This window comes from Octopus bimaculoides, chromosome 3 (assembly GCF_046866305.1).
Source record: "Octopus bimaculoides isolate indiv1 chromosome 3, ASM4686630v1, whole genome shotgun sequence".
NCBI classification, from domain to species: Eukaryota; Metazoa; Mollusca; class Cephalopoda; order Octopoda; family Octopodidae; genus Octopus; species Octopus bimaculoides.
Genome location: NC_142930.1, coordinates 61,129,446 through 61,154,253, shown reverse-complemented (window position 1 = coordinate 61,154,253; position 24,808 = coordinate 61,129,446).

Sequence of the window (24,808 nt, the reverse complement as noted above, 5' to 3'; positions counted from 1 at the left end):
TTAATATCCTAAGATCTAACTATGATCTTATTTATTTTCCGTCGAGCTTTCTCTTGTATGCTAATACATGGCACTCCCTCTCTCCAGCACTTGTCTACCTAAATAACATACCCACTCCACTGTAAACTGTTCAGCTACTCACTCTTGACATAGCTTTTATGCTTTTAGCATTACAATTAACAGATTATACTCATTCTACTTGTCTCCAGGCTCTGTACATTCAATACCTAAGTCACACTATCATACAATATTTCTCTTCTTATACATTCTTTATTCAGTCTACATCACTGAAAATATTGATAATTTCTTGAAATGGGATTGTGAAACATCTCATCCATTAGGTTCATATAACAAAATGGGATCTTTTTTAAAACGGGGGCCACATTTTTCATTAACGAAACACTTTGAAACTTGGATCACTGGTAGAATGTGTCATATAAAACATCTTTTTCTCTTAGTCTTCTTAAAAAAAAAAGAAATCCATAAATTATTCCATGTTAAAGTTGTCGTATTTCTGTAATTTCAACCAATCACTGACGTCCATTCAGCCGATATACATTAAGTGCCGACTACATAAACAAACGATTCTGAAACAATTAACCCTAACCCTAACCCTAACTCTAACCCTAACCCTAGGGTTAGAGTTAGGGTTAGGGTTAGGGTTAAAGCAAATTTAAAATGAAAAAAGCAAATAAAATGAAGAATCGTTTGTTTATGTAGTCGGCACTTAATGTATATCGGCTGAATGGACGTCAGTGATTGGTTGAAATTATCGAAATAAGACAATTGTTTACATGAAATAAATTCGAATACAAAAATATTTTTCTGTTCTATAACACAAAATAGATAAGTATACGAAGTTTGAAAGTCTTTCGGTACCAAAAGCACTACGTAAAACATTAATGAAAAATGTGGCCCCCGTTTTAAAAAAGATCCACAAAATGTTCAATCATTAATTTATTTCAATTCAGCTCTCATTCTCATAAGTTCCTATAACTTTTACTTTTGTTGAGATGATTCACTGCCTATCTTTCAGCTCTACAACTCATTTAAGAGAAATCTTATCAATGTAGAAGTATTTTTAAAAATTCTAATGCACAGAAGGCACATGGGTTCAAAATACTTCAGTGTAGGCCAACCAACTTGAAGAGAAGCTACTCTGAATTACAGTTGACATAAGACAACAATGTGAAAGGCAGCAAGCTGGCAGAATCATAAGTATGTTGGACAAAATGCTTAGTGGCATTTCTTCAGGCTTAATGTATTGAGTTTAAATGCCACCAAGGTTGACTTTGACTTTCATCCATTCAAGGTTGATAAAATAAGTTCCATTTCAGAAATTGTAATCAACTAGCCTCTTCCCCCATAATTTCAGGCCTTGTGACAGTAATAGAAAAACAAAGAACAACATGACAAAGTGGATACAGCCTCTCTGGATTTGGTGGTATGAATAAATATACCCAGTCCACTCTGCTGGCAGCTGATGATAATAAAGAGCATCTGTTTATAAAACCCCTGTTAATTATTAATGCAGTACAGCAGATTGAATTGTAAAACATTCCACTTAGTGTCCCCTCCCACTCAAAAAAACACACAACAAACAATCATATTTTGTTTAAATGATGAGCAGCCTTTGTAAAACTGCTTTTATTGGATTGAAATGATCAATTTTGCTAAATTCATTAAAATAACATGTATTTAGCGTATGAATAAATGTGCTATAAATTTTTATTTTGGATTTTATGGTTTTGTCATTTTCCTCATCAGATTTATGAATCTCATTATTGTGAATAATACTTTTTATTGGGTAGAATAATCTAATATATTGTAAGGAATAAAATATAACTAAGCTCCACTCGTTCAAACATGTGTGGGTTGTTATGAAGTATCTAAATTACTCATGCATATTCATTTCTTTATTAGTTAGTATGAAGAGAATTGTAGTAACACTTACTGATCTTTAGACTAAGTAAAACACAATCATCATAGATTGACAGTAATTTCTTGGAAAATTGAGTTTGTAAAGTCATTTAAATTTCTAATTAAGCCACTTCTTCTATTCCTTATAGTTTATACTTTATCCCTTGTGATTTCTAGATATAGCCTTTTCCCTTGACATACTACATGAATGCAAAATTGTTGGTGATGGCATAGTAAACCATTAAAGGTTACAAGACATTTTTAATGATTGCTTGTAATGTAAAAAAACTGAATGTCTAGAAATGTCAGGGAAAGTCTGACCTCAGATGACATTATAGTTTCATATGTATATGAAAGGGTGCTGAAAAGTTCCTGGCTTTGGGTAAAAGAAAATACAGGAGGATTAGTTAATTATGATCTTTTTCAATATATTCTCTTCTCAGATTCACACACTTATTGCAGTGGTGTTTCAGTTTTTCTAAGCCTGTAAAAGAACTTGGAATGTTTGGCCTCCAACTAGGCCTTTTGCAATATCCCAAGAACTTTTCTGCACTCCCTCCTATATAATGCTTTCTAGCCATGTTGTTGATAAGGTTTATTTTTTCTGATGCGAAAAGCAACTATACAACTATTGACATCATGGTAGAATAGGTTATTTAAGAGTTAAGTGTTCTGATCATCATAGACAAGACATGATTTGCTGACACCTTTGCTGGTTGTCTAGCACACTAACGTCTTAGTTACTCACTTTCTCATATATATGTATTGTTGTACTTTGAGAGGGTCATGTTGCCAATAAAATCACAAAAATTATGTGTATTTATTGGAAAAAAAACTTACCTTTCTAAGGTAAAACAATACTTGTCTTAACACACAATTTCACATAAAAAATCTTGTGTGTGTGTGTGCATGTGTGCGTGCGTGCGTTTGTGTGTGCGTGTGTGTGTGGCTTCCTGTTGCCTTCTCCAGGTTTACAAAATGTGGTTCAAACTCAGTGTTGCAAACTAACAAAACATTGGTCAATTATAATGTCACTGTGGTTTAAGGAGGACAGTTGTACCAAACAAGCAGTACCTAATTACAATTAGAAGGACTGAATCATTTGTAATCTAAACATCTTGGTCACTGATACAACACAGAAACAATTACAGAACTCTAAACTTCAAACATTCTGCTGGTTTGTCTGGTATTCTAATAGTCTTACACTATAGACAAACATGTGTCTCAGGCTCTTTAGTAATTTTTTTCGGCTCAGTGCTTATCTGTCAAAGTTTTCATGGTACTCGTTCAATAAATAATCTGCCCATGGAATGACATTTTCAGATAACCTAGTATCTATAACAAACAGCTATTTCAACTGAAGCACATAGAAGGAAAGTGAACCATCCAAATATACAATGAAATGCTTTCAGTAGGTTTCAGCACAAGAGAATAAGAGCAGGCATATCCATTTTGTTTCTAAATACACAGCTTCACAAGGTTCATATTAAGTTTGAAGTTGAACAGGCTTGTAGTTGAAAAGAAAACATGGATAAAAGATGATTTTCATCTGTTGTTTATATGTATTTTGCTTATCAGTGAGATGAACCTCTCAAGAATAACTTATGATTTACAGAGAGTTAGGTTAGACCAACACTGCCAAGTCTGTGATGATATTTTCTCTGGTAATGTACTTGAGAGCTCTTAAATCTTAGACTGAACTATGCCAAGCAGAAGAAATATCTAGTACCAGGTGTTTTATACAGTATGATGTTGTCTAGTATTTGTAATAATAGATGTTCTAATGTAACAGAGAAAGACTCTAATGCACTTGACTGTGAGGAAGCTGTTCTGGTGGTAATCAGTGAAGAGAGGAAGAATTTTTATGAGAGCAAATAACGAAGGCATGTAGAAAATAATTGTCGTCAGCAGTTGTATGTGTCTATTTAAAGTTAACTAATGCATATTTGCCAAAGGCCAATATCAACTGGCATAAATTTGTATTAGCACTTTCTCTCACTTTTGCATTTTCTTACTTTGTTCTCTCTCCTATTCCCTCTCTGTCTCTGTATCTAGCATTCGCACAAACACATACACTTATGCAAACACACACACAAAAAAAGATAAACACACAAAATAGTCCTATGCATAAATATACCTTCCCTCATGAAGTGAGGTCTTCTGTCAATTGCAATAGCATCATAAAATTATTTGTAAAAATCTAAACTTTCTGCTGAACTGTCAAATGACTTTATAGCCTAACATCTTAAATAGATTCTCTAGAGAATTCCTAGTAAAAAAAAATATATATTTTCTGCAAAACTTCACATAGTAACAGATTTTATTGACTGTTTTCAACTTGAAAAATTAGAGCTGCTCATATAAAGATTTCTCTTCATATAGTATTTGTTCATTTATATAAAATAGATGAGTTTTTTTCTTCTCGATCACTGTTGAGTCATAAACATGCAGAATGTGCACCTGCTGTTTACAGTGGTGAGCAGCCATTTTACATGGTACCTGTTGAACTAAGCCAATGAAAATTAAGAAATATATTGGCCATAGACATTGCCCACTGCCAAAGTCAGCATAGAAGCTATGAATTCTTTGGTATATACTCCAATACTTTATTTGCTATGGCCAACCAAAACTTGTACTGTATTATACAGAATTATGTATTTTTTTATATAGGTAATATTTATTTATTGTCTTTTTTATGTAATCGATATTTAGCAGACTAATATATATTGATATATTACACTTACTTGTCTAAATATTCAAATTTGTTCCTTGCAACTCATAATTATATATGTGCGTATGTATATGGATGTATATACATCTATGTATATATGTCTGTATATATGTGTGTGTGTATGTGTGTGCACATGTGTTTGTATATGTGAGCATGTGCATGCGTGTATGTATCTCTCTCTCTCTTTCTATATATATATATATATATATATATATAAACACACATGTATGTATATATACATATACATACACACACGTATGGGCTGCTTCTCATTCTTATTTGAATATACATGTGTGTGTATATATATATATATATATGTATAAATTAGAAATGACAGACAAAAAACAGCAGGAAGAAGGAATGTATTTGCATGGGAAGTTGTGTATACAATTACTTGATGTAACCAAGCCTTTACAGCTGTTTCAGATAATTAGTGACTAGAAATGTAACCATGCATTTTAAGTAATGAAGTCTCATAATATTGTATATATTCACTGGCATGGAGAGAGAACTGTGGCACAATATCCTCATCGGATTTGCCAGTGTACTTTGATTAAGACATCATAATTTTGCTTCACAGGTCTCAGAATGAAGATTGTTCTTATAACTAACTTTCTACCTCAGCACTACTTTCCCCTGCTGAAAGAGTTAGATTTAAGCTATAATTTATGAGTATACTCCATGTTATATCAGAAACAGCTGTTAGCTAATGAAGTTCACAAGATAATTGCTTATTCCTTTGTCATCTCATCTTCATATATATGTATATGCACACACACACACACATACACATACACACATATATGAGTATGTGCTTATGTATATGTTCTTGAGTGTGTGTGAGAGTGCATGTGTGTTTGCATGTATGTCTAAGGTTCTCTGATGGATGGAAAAAAAACATTGTTGCAAGTTTTCTGGAGTTAAATATAAATACCTTCATTATTTACTCTCTTACAAAGTGGTGAGCTGGCAGAATTGTTATTATGTCAGAAAAAAAATGCTTAATCACATTTGTTGTGGCTTTTTATGTCCTGAGTTCAAATTCCACTGAGGTCAACTTTTCCTTTCATCTGTTTGAAGTTGATAAAATAATGTACCAGTCTAGTGCTGAGGTTGAAAATATCAACTAACCCCACCTTCAAAATTGCTGGCTTTGTCCCTAAATAAGAAGCAATTATTTGATCTCATATAAATTCTTCATTTCGCATTACCTACCAGTATAATTTTCACATTTTCAAATCCTCTTTAGATCTTCTTTACATTATAAAATAAAACAATAGAGTCATAGGAAATAAGTGATGGCCTTTGTTGGTTAATAGCAGAATAAAAAGTTCACAAAGTTGAACAAATTATAGTTTAATGAAAAAGAAGTCAGAGTCAGCAATATATTTTCTCTGCATATTACTGTAGTCTCTTACCCTTGAAAACAAACTTTGGCATAATGAAACTTTTTGACATTTAGATCGAGTAAATGTTCAACCATTTTAGGCATGAGAGTCGTCTGGCAAAGCAGTCTCTTACAACTGAAATCTAACACAAGGCATCAAGACTGAAAGTTTTGATGCCATGTTACTCTATCACAGCATATAAATACAAATACTCACTGATCCCTATAAATATAAATTACATGAACTCATTGCAAGATTCATCTTTCTACATATATATATATATATATGTTTAAAATACAGAAATGCCTATAATAGGACATCTAACCCGCTAGAAAGAGCAGCAAAAAACTCTGTACCACAAAATTAGGGATGCGGGTTAGATGTCTTATTATAGGCATCTCTGTATTTTAAATGAATAATATATAGTCTATTGACTATTTTTTTCTTCTCGCTAGACCCCTGGTAGTAAATAAAATTTCTAAAATTTTTTTGCTACCCTATGATTTATTAATAATGATAATATATATATATATATATATATATATATATATATTTATATATACATCTCTGTCTTAACAATCACAGTTACATATAACTATGCAGACACTTATATGAATGACATTAATCTATATTATTTCTACACTTTTTGAACTCACTGATACTCTATGTCTAATATCAATGATTCACACTAAACCTCAGTGATTTCTATGAAAAGTGACTATTTTACAATGAGTGCATAAACATCATCACTGCAAGCTGAATAGTGTCAATACGAAAAGATGTAGGTACAAACAACCACCTCACCACATACATGTATACACATATATACATGCATACATACATACGTGCACACACATACACATATACGTACTTTACATACATACGTACATAGATAATTAGAATACCAACAACATAATTAGGATAGCTTATGAACTTGAACAGAGATATGAAATAAGAACTGATACAGATCTCTCCCTAAGGAGCACAGGTAAAATCTACTTATCTGAGCAACAGAAGAAAAAACACGAACCAGTTCACTGAGAAGATAATACATGTGTATTTGGCACGTAAAACAAAAACTATCGAAGGGATTGATCATGCCAGCAGCTTGGCATGGCGTACTGATAAATTTATGATGTCCCACTTTGAAGGCTACATATATGCAATCCAAGAACAATAGATCTCCACCAAGTATCTACAATATAAAAAGCAGAAAACATTTACAGATGACAAGTCCAAAACTGAAGACATCTACCACATTGTTGCCAACTGTGAGAGAATGCTTTCCATATATTATCTTCTTATGAGGCATGACACGGTGGCCAGAATGGTCTGGAACAGGATAACAAAAGAGAGAATACCTACAAAATCGACCATATTGAGACTGATGAGTCAAAAGAATACTAGTGGAACTTAAAATTAAAACAACCAGCCAGATATTGTTGTGTGGGATCACAAAAAAAAGATATGTTCAGTTTTGGAAATCAGCTGCCCAATTGACATGAGTGTGGTTAGAAATCTACGAGAGAAAGCAGACATCTATGGATCATTGGTAAGGAGTTTGCAAATCCAGTACCCATGATACACTTTCAGTTTCATACCTATTATTACTGGAGCAACAGGATACATACCAAAGTATAGCTGAAGTTGGAATCTTGGAGAAAGAATGCAAATCCTGAATTTATATGCGACAAATGATCACCATACTTGAGACTAAAAATCTGTAAGACTTTTTTAAGATTTAAAGGACGATAATTAAATTGTAAGAACGACCGTGCGAACTCAAAAAGGAGAAATGGTGACGAATGGAAAAAAACAGAGGACTCCTTTTATTTAAACGTGTCACACGGTCGAACACAAAATAATATATCAAAGATGATATACAAATATGTTTTACTACGGTAACATAAATAGCCAGTAATGAGACGATAGAAAAGAGACAACCGTATGAAATGAATAACAGAGATATTTATTGTGGCATTAAAGATGTATGTCTGTGTGTGAGTGTGAATGCAACATATAAAAACATAATCAAAGACAGGCCGTCGTATAAAGAAAAGAGTGTATGTGAGTGATACATGTATGTGTATGTGAGATATTACAGCAGATAGAAAGTCAGTAACACGTGAGCATTTATACCAGTTCTTGAGTACACATTAGGATGAGTCTGTATGTGAAAGAAGTTGAGGCGTATGTGTGGCAGAGCTTATCACTAGTTGTGTTTTGGCTTCGATGCACGGGCAGATTCTTTGTTATACAGATGTTCGTCGCTGGCTGAAATTCTTGTCTGTTTATTTATCGTGGTGAAGCTGAATCACCTAACAGAATCGAAGAGAGAGATGTGCCGCGGTGGTTTAGTTTGGTGTACATAGAAAGTCGTGTAGACGCTGGTGGAGATTGATGCTGGTTAGTAGTAATCGTAGAATCGTGTTGCTGATGTGGCGACGGCGTTGGTGGTCATCGTTGGACGAAGCTGTTGATGGAGTCGTAGCTGGAACTGCTGCTGCTGCTGCTGTGTGGTACACGGAACAGTCTCTATAGAGAAACTGAACCGAGACAAATTAGCTGGGTATGATCTAGTCTATTTAAAGCAAATTATCGGCTCCCGAAGGCTTCTGAAAAATACTCTATCACGTGACCTTATTAGAGGCCGTGATTGGTCAGTTTGCGTTCTGGCGGGAAAGGTTCGAAGAAGTTGCCGCTTCGAATAATAATCAGTCACGTGATGACAGGGAATGTGTTTTCCGCTATGCCCGCGCTTGTTTATATTTAAATGAGAAGATTGTATGTAATGGCGATAGTGGTTTTGTATCTAATGGCGATAGGTTGTTTTGTATGTAATGGCGATCGAGGTGTTAGTTTCACTACAAAATCATGATACTTTCCTTCATAACCTTGCTGCCAAGTCAGTGACCAGTCAAAATTTAGTCTAAATTAAGAAGAGAAAAAGAACGAACATACATAAATACATACATACATACATATGTATTAGCAGTGTGGTTTGTTCCTACTAGGATGCTAGTTAGTGTTTGTTCAACTAACTAGATAATGCTGAAAGATTTGAAACTTCCTAAGATTTAAGAAACATTACTGATGATGCATGCCAGAGCATCCATGATATGTATCTTTGAATGAAATTGTATGAGGGGGTATCAAAATGTTTCTGAACAAGTTCTGTAGCATGCCAACAAATGGAAGCACATGGTTGCATGAGGCAGTGTTCTGAGTGATATCACTGTATTTACTTTGCAAGTTGTGAAATTTGTGTTTTTGTGATCACATGTATGCTGTAGTTTGTAATTTTGTCATAGACAGGGACAAAGAGCCAATGTGAAATTTTGTGTCAACCTTGGAAGTCTGCTACAGAGACATTGAGCATGCTTTGGCAAGCTTACGTTGACAAGGCAATGGGTTGTAGGCAATGTTTTGTGTGGCATGGGTGCTTCAAAAGTAGAAGAGCGTCCCTAAAAGGTGATGAGCAATCTGGAAGATCTACCACGAGCATCACCCACCAAAACGTGGAGAAAATTCCTCAGCTTGTGCATGAGGATCATCGGAAGACAATCAATGACGTTTTGAAGCATTTAAGGGAGGACATTTGACAAAAGTAACCAGATCTGTGGAACGCAGATAATTGGACTCCTCATGATGACAATGCACCATCACTGAACTCTCCTCACAAGTGAGTTTCTTGCCCAAAACAACATGGTATCACTTCTGTACCCACCCTATTTGCCAGATTAAGCATCTGCGGGCTTCCATCTCTTCTTATAAGCTGACATGGTTAGTTAAGTTTAACCCTAGGTGTGGTAAGAGCCACCGATGAGAATTAAGCTGCTTTGCATCTAAATTCGAAATCAACGGCAATAGGGGTGTCTGCTAGGGAAATTATCTCCCTTGTCAGTCACTAAGACAGTGCATTTGTGGCTATAGAGTCGTTTTGATTCTTATTTCTAGCAATGCTGGTACCACTTAGCACCCTCTGTCACTTTAATGATGTCAATAAATTTGCCTTTAGGTTGTTAAATTGCTAATAAACCACCCATATTATTTACAGTTCTCACTTCTACCATTTTTTAAATCAGTGCATGAATTCAACAGTTTTCTTATAAGCTGACAAGGTTAGTTGTTAAGTTTAACCCCAGGCACAGTAAGAGCCACTGATGAGAATTAAAATGCTCTGCATCAAAATTCGAAATTGACAGTAATATTGCTGTCTGCAAAAGAAATTATCACCCTTGTCAGTCATTAAGACAATGCATTTGTGGCTATAGAGTTGTTTTGATTCTTATTTCTAGCAATGCTGGTACCAATTAGTATCCTCTGTCATTTTAGTGACGTCTATGAATTTGCCTTTAGGTTGCTAAATTGCAAAGAAGCCACCCATACTATTTATATATATATATATAAGCGGATGTTAAACGACGACGATGATGATGATGATATGTTTGACAGGCTTTCACCTAGTTTCTGTTTCTACGTCTTCCTTACCATCCTAAAGAACCTTTTAAAATAATATACTTTGAAGAGTTTGATAGGAAAGCTTATTAAATTCGTTTGTTTTGAGGACTGAAGACTCTAAAGTTTCAGATTTTATTCTTAAACTGACAGTGAGAACAAAGGACAAATAAAGCTGTTATCACTTGAGCTGGAGGTATGTAAATGGCCATGACCAATTTCCTTGCACTCTAGAGGTAACCCATACTTTACAAGTGCTGACTAAGGCTATCTTCACAAAGATAAATCTTCTCTTCAGAATGAGAAAATACTTCTACTTTAAATGACAATGTCTCATGACAACTTTACTTATTCTGTGCGTTGATATATCTATTTGACTGTCTAGAGTATTGCTCAGAGGCATTGGATAGAATAATCAGCATGCATATATAAATGCAGAACTAGACACACATATGTTGGTAAACAATACTGGTATCTCTTAATCAGTTCAACCATTACATTAAGTATATATATGTACTGAACAATGAAGTAGTTAATAAATGACTTTCAAATATTTGTAAAAAGCTGATATCAACTAAATCAAGTTCATCAATTTTGTTAATTTAATTAGACTAAAAATTGTTTGTGGATTTTGAATAATTGTTTTGCAATCAAGCTGATATGTGTTGATATAATGCTCTTGCATGCATGAATATTCAAGTTTATGTAAATATGTAAATTTATTGTTGTTTTGAATATTATTGTGATTTTATCAACTGTTATGTCGTGAAAACTTATACTTAGAATAATATTCTAACAGTGATCTCTTAAAGTGGATGGAATTTGTGGAAGAGAGAGACCCAGAAAGATATGGGTTGAAGTATTGAAGACTGATCACAAGACACTGAGCCTTACAAAGGAGATGACAAAGGGCCGAAATATCTGGCGCCTTGCTGTACTCAAGGAGACCTGTCTACCACAGCAGAATTGATATAGGTATTTGTGCCACATAAAAAGCACTTCGGCTGGTTCCACAATGAAAGTACTGGTGATAGTGTCACATAAAAAGCACCCATCACACTCTATGGAGTGGTTGGTGTTAGGAAGGGCACCAAGCCATAGAAACTAAGTCAGAACAGACAATGAAGCCAGGTGCATCCCTCAGCCTTACCAGCTCCTATCAAACCATCCAACCCATGCCAGCATGGAAAATGGACGTTAAATGATGATGATGACAGTTATGTGTATTGGGTACCCAGGATGAGTTTCTGAAGAAAAAACTAGTCATAACTGGGTTGTTTGAGAATTACTGTTTTAGAAGATCGTTACATGCTATACTTTTTAGTCCTGAAGTGTATGCTTGTTTCTTATATCTCAGGAGCATAATAAAAAGAAGAGTATTCAATTAATTTGTTGCTTCAGTTTTAGAGCCCTGTTGTCTAGGAGAGATATCTACTCAAATGCTAAACTGCATAACTCTAACAAACAAATAAAAAAAAAAGAAGTAAGAGAAAGATTAAGTTTATTCAGGATATGTTAACAGATATTCAACAGTATAATATTTGTTGAAGCTATGTCCAAAAATGAATTAACTAACATGTTTAGAGAAGTCTTATGTGAAACTAAGCTCATGGTTAAAGTTGTAGAGAAAGTATATAATCTTATAAAATCTAGCAATTAATAAATTTACCCATTTATTGAATAACTATCTATGCAAAGTTTGTCTAATCTATAAATCAACTGCAGATTTAGAAATATTGCATATCAAATATGGCGTTTAGAGGAAAACAATTTAGTATGTGTGATAGGATTAATGAATATTGTTGTCGATATAAGTAAAAGAAACTGCTAGCAACACCATCCATTTATGCTTTAGCAAAACACAGAAGTTTTGACTAGTATCACTATTGATATTATATCTACAGTGATACTAGCAAGATGCAACACTGTGACAAGTTACTAAGTCAGGCTGCTTCCAGGAGAACAGACCCAGTCTTATAGAGATGATATCTCTATAAGACTGATTATAGAGATGATATCTCTATAATCCCACTGTAATTCATCTGATGGGTAAATCCTAGGCTCACTTCACTGGATTATGAATATTTGGGGTGGTGCGGGCTCCTGTACATTTTTTATCAAATTCTTGTCATATAGTATTACCCAACCTGACACTTGCCCAAGCTGCAGATGCTGCAAAATAGAATTACCCCAGAACCATGTAGCTGTGAAATGAACTTCTTAGAAAGAAAATAAAAATAGGGAGAAAATAAAAATAGAACAATTATATAGCAACTACATTATCTAAACACAAGTAGAACTAAACAACCCTGTTTCTGTATAATAAACCAAAGTGACAAATGAAAATTCAAATGAAATAATAAATGTATATGATTGTAAATCTCAAATATTATACAGAAGACAGTGTCTCCAAGTCAACAGGATGTAGATACATGTGTTCTGTGTATGTGTGATTGTGTTTGTGGTTATCCATCCACTCATGGCTTGTTGTCTCCACATCACAGATCAACTCTTTCAGACAACACTGGCACTACAACAAAGAAAATGGTAATAAAAATAACGGAAGAAACGAATAAATAAATGAATAAACCAGCATATAAGAACTGATCATTTGTAAACCTCAAACAAATTTGGCAGAGATCAGTGAACAGGTGACAGAAGTGTGATGGAAGACTTTGATAAACATAACACAAACAATTAATGAATCTAGAAGTGAAGAGTAATAATAATAATAATAATAATAATAATAATAATAATAAGGATAATAATAATAATAATAAGAAGAAGAAGAAGAAGAAGATAAGAACAACAATAATAACAACTGCAACAAAAATAATGATGATGATAATGATGATGACGATGGTGATGATGATTAATCAGTATTTGATTTTTAATATTTGGCAAAGATTACTCTACCAAAAATCCATAAATATTTGTTTCCGCTCACAATTTCAGATCAATACACTTGCCAGACATATATACAAAGAAAAAAACAATATGTTGTATTATATGAGATATATCAAGGAGAAACATGAATTAGATCTTGGATAATATCTTCCTATGGGATGGACTCCTAGTAAAAGGCAGTTTTTTAAAAGAAAAAATGTAAAATTGATTGCAATGACATTTTATGTAAAGACAAGAAAAGATTATTTCCAAGTCTTAACCTTTACTATAGAAAATTTCTTTTATGTGTATCCAATATTCACTAACACATAAACAGAAAAGGCTTTATTTATTATTTTTAAAAATTTATTTATTTGTTTGCTTATTTATTTCCTTTGAGCTCAAACCAGAAATTGCAATATATTTGACATATAACAGCTGCTAATATGTATTTATGGTACAACAAATAAATTTGATTTACTCATGCAATTAGAATCAATATTGTTAATGAACTCAGTAGCTACTGGCATGGCAAGAATTAATTACAAACAATTAAAAATATATCAAAAATTCTTCTTCTTGGAAACAATGTTTGGGGCTTGCTTATAATTTCACAGAAAAATACATTCTTTGTACAAAAGTTTGAAACTTATTAACACACAAAAACTTAATCCTAAAATTGCTTTTCTTAAATTTCTAATTATCTACTGCCTATAATTGAAAGTAATTGCTTTGTGTGAAATTAGAAAGATGCTGGTATATACATCTCCCTAGCAAATAACCTATCTGAACGTTTATGTACACAAATGCATTATATTCAGCTTCTCTGAATGGCAATGTATTTTGAGTTTCATCAGTTTTCTGTGATAATTATTATAAAAAGAAAATAAAGTTGTTTATAGATGAATTAACTCACTTCCTTCCATTTTTGAAAATATCATCAATAACAAATATGAATCAAGTGTTGTGATATAAAGTTATTTTGTTAAATATTTGTTGTAATAATCATGAGTTAAAATTTATATGTTTGTTGCATAAATGCATTGAAAACTATGGGACACTCAAGTGTACTCATAATTACCAGTAGAGTTTTCTTTAACTGAGAATAGGGATTAATGAGTAGATGCCAAACTATATAATAGATCTAAAACTCTGTAGTTTAGAATCTCATGGGCATAAGTTATATCTATTTAAAAATACGATGATTATTAACGATTCTGCCAACTCAATGCCTTCAATTGCAATAACAATAACAGAATATTAACAGCAACAGGGAAATGAATTAAGCAAAATTATTCAATTTGAGGGTGGGCAGAAAGTCGATTACATCGACCCCAATGCTCAACTGGTACTTATTTTATTAACTCCAAAAGGATGAAAGGCAAAGTCGACCTTGGTGGAATCTGAACTGAGAACATAAAGATGAATAAAAAGCCACTAAGCATATGGCTCAGTGAGCTAAGAATTCAGCCAGCTCGCCACCTTCTAAGAAAATATTAAAGAAAATTCATTCACAGAATGAACAAAAGTTGCATTTTAACTGCAATCAAGAAAGGAGGCAAAACCATGGCTTACAAGCATGAATTTGGGGCTTTTAAAGGATATTTTGAATGAAGTCCACGAGATTGATTGTCTGTGACAACTTTTAGTTTGTATAAATGTTTTGTGAATTTGTTTCCTTTTTATTTTTAAGTCAAGGAAGAAGGGAAGGTCCCAGAGAACACTTCAGTTTTCTGTAGATTAACAAAGCTGATGTAGTTGCTGCTTAGCTTGGTCTTCTGTAAGTTTGTTCATGAGAAAAATATTGGTAGTGAGTTCCATATGGTTGTATTTCTTGCAAGGAAAACCAGAATAAAGTGTTATTTGAATCTTGTGTGCATACATACGTATATACATACATTTTTACATGAATTAAAGATGGCAACATCAACATCAGACATTCAGGCATAGAGGGCCATTTAAAAAATATTTTTGAATGTTTCCTTCTATATTTACACTGACTCCTCCAGTAACTGGTTTATTTCTTCCATTATAAATACTGGAAGCATCTTTTACCTACCAGCGCAGTGTTATTCAGACCATATTTTAAAGATATACCCTTATACCATGTGGAATTTTGCTAAAACGATTATGGCTGAAACTAACAACACCATCATTGACGAAAACAGCACTACAGCACCAGGAACCCATCTTAGAAGATGTAAGTACTCCTCTCATACTACTTGGACTTTACATTTAAGCAAAGATATACTTCGATACTATGAAAAATCCTGTGAAGACCCTTCTATCAGATATATGAAGCCGTTTTAACGGGGTTGGTTGCATTCATGGATAAAGCTGGTTTGAGTTCCAATATATATGTGTGTGTGTGTGCAGATAAATGAAGAAACAAAGAGCCAGGAGGATAAAATGCCATGATTTATTCAACCTGTTAAAGAGCATTAACATGGCAAAGCTATTGAAATACATTTTGAAATATACTGTCAGCAAATGTACATTTGTTTCTCATTTAGGTGGTACATGATGTAAGTGGAGTAAAACAGGAAAACAAAGATGGAGGACAGGAGCAAATGTATGCATCAAAGGATACCAGAGGCTGCCTGTGAAATAACTTGCCCTCTGCCAAAAATTCAAGCCTGACCATGCAACCCACCTCACTAAATAAATAGTGGAAAAGGCTTCCTTATATAAGAGTAAGCTAAGAGTAAGCTCCCAGCAGAGAGACATAAATCTCCTGTGTTCGGCTGGCCTGTCATGTGATGGCACGAGAGTCAGAAGGGCTAGATCGATGTGTGACCAGGTCATGTGACCACTTGCAGAAAACAGGCGTACAAGCTGAGATGAGACTAATTAAGCTTAAACAAGCAAAGTGTGAATATATACTTGCAACATGTTTAAAAACTACCAGCATGAATCATACCCCAATTCAAGCACCTTTATTGTGAAGCAACTTCGCCAACAAACATCTTTTTTAAGAGAAAAATGATTTACTCTTGTGATGTAAATTGATCTTTGCAAAACACTGAGAACTGGCCAAAACCTGCCAAAGAGAGATCAAAAATAAGTAAACAAACTGGCACCGTCACTAAATTCTCGTATCTCTCCAAATGTAGCTGAGTCAACAGAGACAACTGTAGAATATATTCAACTTAGAAATATCCTGAAACCACAATTGGAACTATTGTTAAGTAACAAGCTATTCTTAACACGATTAAAAACAAACACTCCAACAGTTCCAATGTTGAAAGTTATTGGCAATGTCATTGGAAATTCTATGAGATTATGTGATACCCTTTTAATTACTGGAGTATTAATACCCTCATGTACACAGCTGCTATAATACCTAGGAGAAATCTGTAGGTGCAGGAGCAGCTATGTGGTAAGTAGCTAGCTTACCAACCACATGGTTCCGGGTTCAGTACCACTGCGTGGCACCTTGGGCAAGTGTCTTGTGCTATAGCCTCAGGCTGACCAAAGCCTTGTGAGTGGATTTGTTAGACGGAATCTGAAAGAAGCCCGTCGTATATATGTATATATATATGTATGTGTGTGTATATGTTTGTGTGTCTGTGTTTGTCCACCCAACATCGCTTGATAACCGATGCTGGTGTGTTTACATCCCTGTAACTAAGCAGTTTGGCAAAAGTGACTGATAGAATAAGTACTAGGCTTACAAAGAATAAGTCCTGGGGTCAATTTGCTCAACTAAAGGCGGTACTCCAGCATGGCCACAGTCAAATGACTGAAACAAGTAAAAGAGTAAAGAGTATACATGGTAATGAAAGTACTAAACTGAAACAACCTAGATGGAAAACAAAACTTGAAGAAAACATCAAGAATCTACACTGCCATATTGCATGGTTAACCATAATAAAATGTAAGAGGAACAATGAGTTTACACCTCATCAGTTATATCTTATAAGCAAATTGACAAAACTATATGGTGACTCTTCACAATAAACTGTTGAGGGGAAGTTAATTACTCTAAAACACAATCTAAGGGCTCTGAGTGAAAATTACAAGTTTGTTTCTAACTCACAGACAGTATATAGAGAAATATATATATAGTATATATAAATATATATATGAAGGAAAATATTACCATTAAGAAAGCTCCACCTCAAGAAGATCTTGAATCCTTCTAGTTGAAAATCTGGAATAAGAACAGGTATCTCAACCTCAATGCACCATGGTTAAATGAAGAAAGAGAGAGTACTGTACCAACATGCAACTGACTTGGAAATTTTCATCATAGCTGTAGGCAAACTGCATAATGGGAAGGGACCTAATAGTTGGATACTGGTATAAGAGGCTGACATTTTACAGGAAACCACAAATAAGTATATTCAAAAGTACTATAGACAGTCAGATTGATATACAAAATTGGCTTGCTATAGCACAGACTAATTTTTTGGCCAAGAATGAAACCACCGAGTTGGCTGAGAACTACAGTCCCATTGCTGGCCTAAACATTATGTACAAAATGTACACAAGCTGCTTCAACCAATTCCTCCAGATCATTGTGAGTCCAACAACATAGTAACTAATGAACAGGCATGAGGAAAGAAGGGAGTGTGGGGATGTGCCAAACAACTTTTGATAAACAAAGCTGTACTCTGAAGTAAAAACTAAAATCGTAGAAGCCTTACAACAGTAAGGCTTGATTATAGAAAGGCATTTAACTCTGTTCCCTACTCATGACTGCTGAAGTGTCTATATTTGGCAAAAATGTCTGCTACCTTAATTGCTGCCATTGAGAGGCTCACAAGGATCTGAGTCACAATCTTCACACTGAGAACACAGAGTAGAACAATCATCTCCAATGCCATAAATATTTCAAAGGGAATATTCCAGGGAGATAGTCTCTCTGAACTTCTGTTCATTTTGACACTAAACCCATTATCATTCCTACTGCAAACAGCTATATTCTAGGGTCTGCAACTGCAAGAAATATCAATGTAACCCATAATTTCTTTGTGGATGACTTCAAGATTTACGCAAAGACTGCTAACAATGCAAAAAAGGAAAAAAAAAACAAAACAACTGGAATTAATAACATTTTCAGCTGACACAGTAATGGAATTTGGCCAGAAGAAATATCCTTATTTGATTTTTGAATGGAGAAAATCAGTCTTTCAGACACAAAACCTGTGTATTGATGGTTTCACTATCTCTCCTGTCCTGTGTGGTAAGTAGCTTGCTTACCAACCACATGGCTCTGAGTTCAGTCCCACTGCGTGGCACCTTGGGCAAGTGTCTTCTACTATAGCCTCGGGCCGACCAATGCTTTGTGAGTGGATTTGGTAGACGGAAACTGAAAGAAGCCTGTCGTATATATGTATATACATATATATATATATATATATATGTGTGTGTGTTTGTGTGTCTATGTTTGTCTCCCCACTATCGCTTGACAACCGATGCTGGTGTGTTTCCGTCCCCGTGACTTAGCGGTTTGGCAAAAGAGACTGATAGAATAAGTACTAGGCTTACAAAGAATAAGTCCTGGGGTCGATTTGTTCGACTAAAGGCGGTGCTCCAGAATGGCCACAGTCAAATGACTGAAACAAGTAAAAGAGTAAAAAGAGTAAAGAGTACCTAGGCATTGATGAAAATATATCATACCAAGGTATTGTGATAAAGATAGAGTGCCCCAAGAATATTACACCAGACTGAGAAAAATATGACAGTCTGAACTCTGAACTCTCTTACAACAAGACAATATCCCACAATGCATTTGCAGTAGCAGTGCTGATTCCAACATTTGGGATATTTAATTGGTTTTAAGGGGGAATGTTAATCCTACATTTTTTTTGGAACCCCTCAAAAGTTGTGGTTGGGTCCAAATATCACCTCAAAACCAAACTTTGCACAAATTGAATGCGATAATCCCCCTGTACATATTCCTATATATTGATAACCCCACAAAATAGCTAAAAATCGCATTTTGAATGAAACTACATAAAAACTGTAACTTTGATTTACAAATAAGTATATTGATATAAAATAAGCTTATTCTAACTAAAAAAACTTTTGCAAGATGGTAGAAATCCAAGATGGCGGCCAAAATTCACTATTTAGATAGATGGATTTCACAGTATATCAGATAAGCAGCTTATTTTATGTCATTTCATATGTTTGCAAGGCCTAGAAGTCTTCTAATAAAAAGTCAGTCATTACTTATTTTGATGATGGATCTAAAAAATAGGGAGTTGGATCTTTCTCCATTCAAGGGTTGACCATTAATGGTCATTAAAGATCTCTATCCACTCTGTTTGTAGCATCAAAAGCAAGTAATAATTTGGCTGACTTGAAAGTGGCTCTACTTTCGTTACTAGAAGCAGCAAGTAATAACCTGGTTAAAATACTATTTGAAAAAATTGATCTTGTTATATCGGACCAAACATCACACAATGTTGAGGTTGAAGAGATCTTAGCAGGAAATCTCAGTGCAGAACACATACTTGAACATCTGTTTTGCAATGTGCACCCTTCACTTATGTTCAATCGAGTAATAACTAAACAGTGGAGTGACATAAAAGAATGCAATTGGATGAGACAAAGTTTATTTGAGTTTTCTTGTAAATGCAACATCAAGATCATCCAGTGTAACTGAACAGGCTCTTGATTGCATAACAAGATTAATTAGTCATGATTTTGATTACAAGTCATGGAGAAAAGCCAGTGAATTTGACAAGCACATTCAACCATGGGTTAATAAATTTATTGCCTTGAAGAATGAACACTTTAACCATCTCACTTTGGCTTGTACAATAACTTTGTACCACCTGGATGATGTGGCACTGTATATGACAAAATACGAGCATGTTATAAATCAAGTGGCTTTGTATTGTATGATGTTTCATAGGTCTGGAGTTCCTCAAAGTTTTGTATTGCACAGGAGTGCTGATTGGCCTGCTTCTTGTTGAACCTTTCCTTTCACTCACTACTTCAACAAGCTCAACCTATTCAAAACTTGTATCTAGTTTCAAATACCTTTATGATGACCTTTCCACTGTGGGTCAAAACCGATGGCTAAATGTACATAGTCCTGCACTCACTTTTGTATCTTTTAGCAGATTCCAGGAAACAATGATATAATTTTTTTTACGGTTGCGATTTTGGCAACCCCACTTCATTGTTTTGTGACTTCACCAAAAAGAAGCTTGAAAAAATTAAGATAACATCCCATCCACCCTATGTGGTCTCTAGAAGTAATCCACTCCATAGACATTAAAACCTGCAAGATTCTAACATTAATGGGAAATCTCCACAAAAATAATGATGTCAACAGATTCTACCTAAGAAGAGATAAAGGAGGAAGGGACTTGAGTTCAGTGCAGACAGCCTTTGAATGTTGCATAGTCTCCATCAGACAGCACTTACTAAATAACAGCATCAAAAATAAATACATTAACTTAGTGCTGAAAAGAGGAGGAAATAAGATCCTACTTGTTAGAAGTGAGCTCCTTAGGAAGTACTCTCTTCCTGATGCCAAATCAGCTAGACTAACATACTTCAGACAAGATCTGGAGGGGAAATGCTCCACATACCAAAAAAGACCATGCATGGATGTTTCTCAAAGATTCGAAAAGAATAGTAACATTGACATGAAGCAAAGCCTCTCTTGGACTTGTGCCCGCTACACCACATTACACTTCCAAAGTTATGCATTTGCAATCCAAGAACAAGAGATTGCTACTAAATACCTGATCAGCAAAAGAGACAGTAAAGCCCTTGAAGTTCTAAGATGCAACCATAACTATAGATTATGTCATATTTCAGCAGAAGACATCACACATGATTAGCAGCTATCCAAAAATGTCATCAAGGTACTACCTCCCAATGTGACATGATGTCAAAAAACAATATACGATGCCATTTCGAAAAAAGACTGCCCTAGAATAAATGTAGAGAATCTCCCTGCTATTGAATGCATACACAAATATACTGGTGCAACATTCCCATCAAAACATCTGTCAAGTGTAAATATAACAGGCTGGATATTATTGTTTGGAGCGAACAAGAAAAAGTTTGTATTGTCATAGAGGTGAACTGTCCTGCTGATGTGAATATCTCTTTGAAAATCAAAGTGAAAGAAGATAACTATGGTCAAATGCATTGAAACCTCCAGCTTTTATATCCAGATTACAAATTTACATTTATAACGGTTATAATTGAAATGCTTGGTTTTGTAAGTAAATGCCTGTTAGTCTGTATAAGCTTGGATTTTCAGAAAAAGAAAATCAACCAACTGATTCACACATTACAAATACAGAAAAAGTGGAACAGTAAAAGTATGCAAGGCTTTTCTCAGGTTTAAAATGTGACATCACTTTCATTATCTCCATTCCAAAGATGGAGCTTTGTATCTTTGTTATGAACCAGCTCCTTCTTCAGAGGAAAAATTTAAATGATTAAAAACAGAACACACACACACACACACACACACACACACATACATACATATGAGAAGCATTCAAAAAGTAATCTGACTTTTTTCCCTGCCAAAACTAATGCTGCATAGGCAAAATCCTTTGGATGGGAGGTGACGCCACCCTTTATGCACATGCATATAAATTTTTGCACCAGTAGGTTTGGTCAGTTTCTGGCTGTTGTGCCTAGAGTACTGATGTGTAGTACATGTTTGTCGAATTTATATTTTCACATGAGATAAACGAGCAGAAATATTGCATCAAGTTTTATCAAAATCTCGATGATACTCAAGCTCAAACCATCCAAAAGATTCAGCAGCTTTTTGGCAATGATGCCATGAGCAAAGCTTGGATCAAGGAGTGGTACGACTGCTTCAAACATGGCTCCATGTCAGTGGAAGGTGAGGCACATTCAAATAGGCCATCCAGAAGCCAAAGCAAGGTACCAATTGAGGAGGTTTAGTGAACAGTCATGAAACAGTACCATGTAACAAGGCTGAAAATTACTCACAAAGTAGGGAATAAGCACAAGAACAGTGCATTCCATTTTAATGGAGGATTTGTGCACGTGGAGAATCTCAGCAAAATTCATTCCCAGAGTATTGGCAGAGCATTAGAAGCAACTCTGCATGGAAATCGCTCAGGACATGCTGGACTGTGGAAACTATGACCTAAACTGCATGATGACCATCATCAGTGGTCATGAGGCATGGACTTATGATCTCTGTTTGATGTATTTGGTTGTAGTGAGACTGTTGTCATAAATTGTTTTGGAAATTGGTTCATCCTGCATGTTCTGAAACTGGTCATGTAATGGTGTAATACTTGACTGAGTCTGTTTCTTGGATTGGTCTAGTTTTATGCAGGATACAGTTTTGTATCCAATTGCATTGTGTGATAGACTAACCAATACAGCAAAATCAAATGCCTGTTGAGCTTCTTTCTATCAATAAATAGACAAATTTTTCCTGTTTTCGGCAATGAGGTGAGAATTTTCAGAGAGAGGAGAGTTGCTTTCGAGGAAGCTATGTTATGTCATTTTGTTCCTGTTTTTGTAGCATATGTAACAAAATTCTGACTAAATTGAGAAGCCAACTATGTACGATTTCTATAGACAGTTATCTTCATCATCTATCCACCTGGTTCACTGTATTATTCTATTTAGAGGAGAAATAAAGTGTCACATTTTGTGAAAGCTAATTTTTTTGTATTTCTTTCCACCATTTTGTACACCATTCCTGAGAAACAAAAATTTGTAATGCAAGGGCCAGAGACACACTTCATACCAGCTAAACAGTCATCAACGAAAATTATCCACTTTGAGGAAAACCACTGGAGAGATATAATTGGGTAGAGATATGTAGGATTGTCAGGAATAAAAAGGGAAAAGACAGGAAGATTCCAATGTAGATCACCATAATTTTTATTCTTTTAAATGAAAGTAAGTTAATGATGACAGATGACAAATGCTAAACATATGTAAAGTTATGCAAAGTATTACAGAATGAGTTCTTCTTAAATGTTCAGCAAAGCACAACTTGACACAGAAAAAAAGAAATTGTAGTAGCTATAAGAATTAAATGAAAATATTGTGTGAAATCAAATATGGAAGAGTTAATATGTTGTAATATTGTCATAGTTCAAATGTGCAACAAAATTGTGTGTGAAGAATTGTTTTAAACAATAATTTAACATGATTGGTTATGTTTTGTGCAAATATGTGTATGAAAGTATTCTTTTCAGTATCAGACTGTGTGGAGAGTGAATGTTACACTGATAATGTGTTTGTAACGTTATGCATGTGTATGAATGATAATGTGTTTATCATAATTGTGTGCATCAAAATGCCTTTGGAGAATCAAGATGTTAAATGATGTGGATTAATTAAGCAAAGCAAAATCTCTTTCTGTGTATAAGAAAACCTTTTTTTTTTTTTGCAATGTACATGTGTATAAGAACACATTATTCTTATAGTATGTTAGTTTCTATAAAGAAAAAAATTGTCATAACATGGAGAACCAGAAAATTGAACATTATGGAGTAGTTATGCAAAGCTATAACTCTCTTCACCTGTGTAGTGAGGCAGTGTGAGAACATTATCTTTTTTTTTATGTTGTGAGGTGGTGTGGAGCCACCTCACAGTAACTGTGACAATCTCTGCTGAATGGCCAAAAACCAAATCTTTATTATGTTAGAAAACTATAAATGATGTGTGGATGCACATGAACGACAATCATTGATTGATTAAAATCAGAGTAAAGGTCAGTTATTAATATGTGTTTTATGACCCTACCCAACTGCAGCTAAAGCAATGGTGGTGATGGCATGAAGTCTAATAATGTAAGGGATGGGAAAATCCCATTCAATGAAGTTGTGGCATGAATCAAAGTTTTCTACATGACCAAAAAACAACTATACAATGGTAGTAATTAGTCCTCTACAATATCTGTGCAAATATACAGGCATGTATGTATGTTCTTTTTCTCTCTTTAATTAGGAATTAATTTTGACTGGCTGCTTGCTTTAAGCAATGTTGTAAAGAAAAGCATCTTGTTTTGTTCATCATTTTTTAATTCAGAAGCAAGTCTTGTGAATTATTCTAGATATCATGATCATTTGGAGAGTATGAATTTAGGAGTTCCATTCTCTCCCCAGGAACCCAAGTTCAGCCATACTTTGCTCTAGGCAGGTTGGTATGCATCATATTGCTCCAATAATAATAGATATAAAACTTAAAGTGTATCTTGTGTACTGGATTTGCAAACTCCATAAATGTTTCCTTTCTTCAGTATTTTTCTGACTACATTAGTGTCCAAAAGGCAGCTGACTTCTACAATGCATATTTTTTTCTCATTGTCTTGCACAACATAATCTAACTGATTATAATTTAACTTATTGATTGTTTTAATTTTTAAGTTACACTAATATTTTTTGCTCATCAGGCTCAGTATTTTTTATTCTTTTATTCTTTTACTTGTTTCAGTAATTTG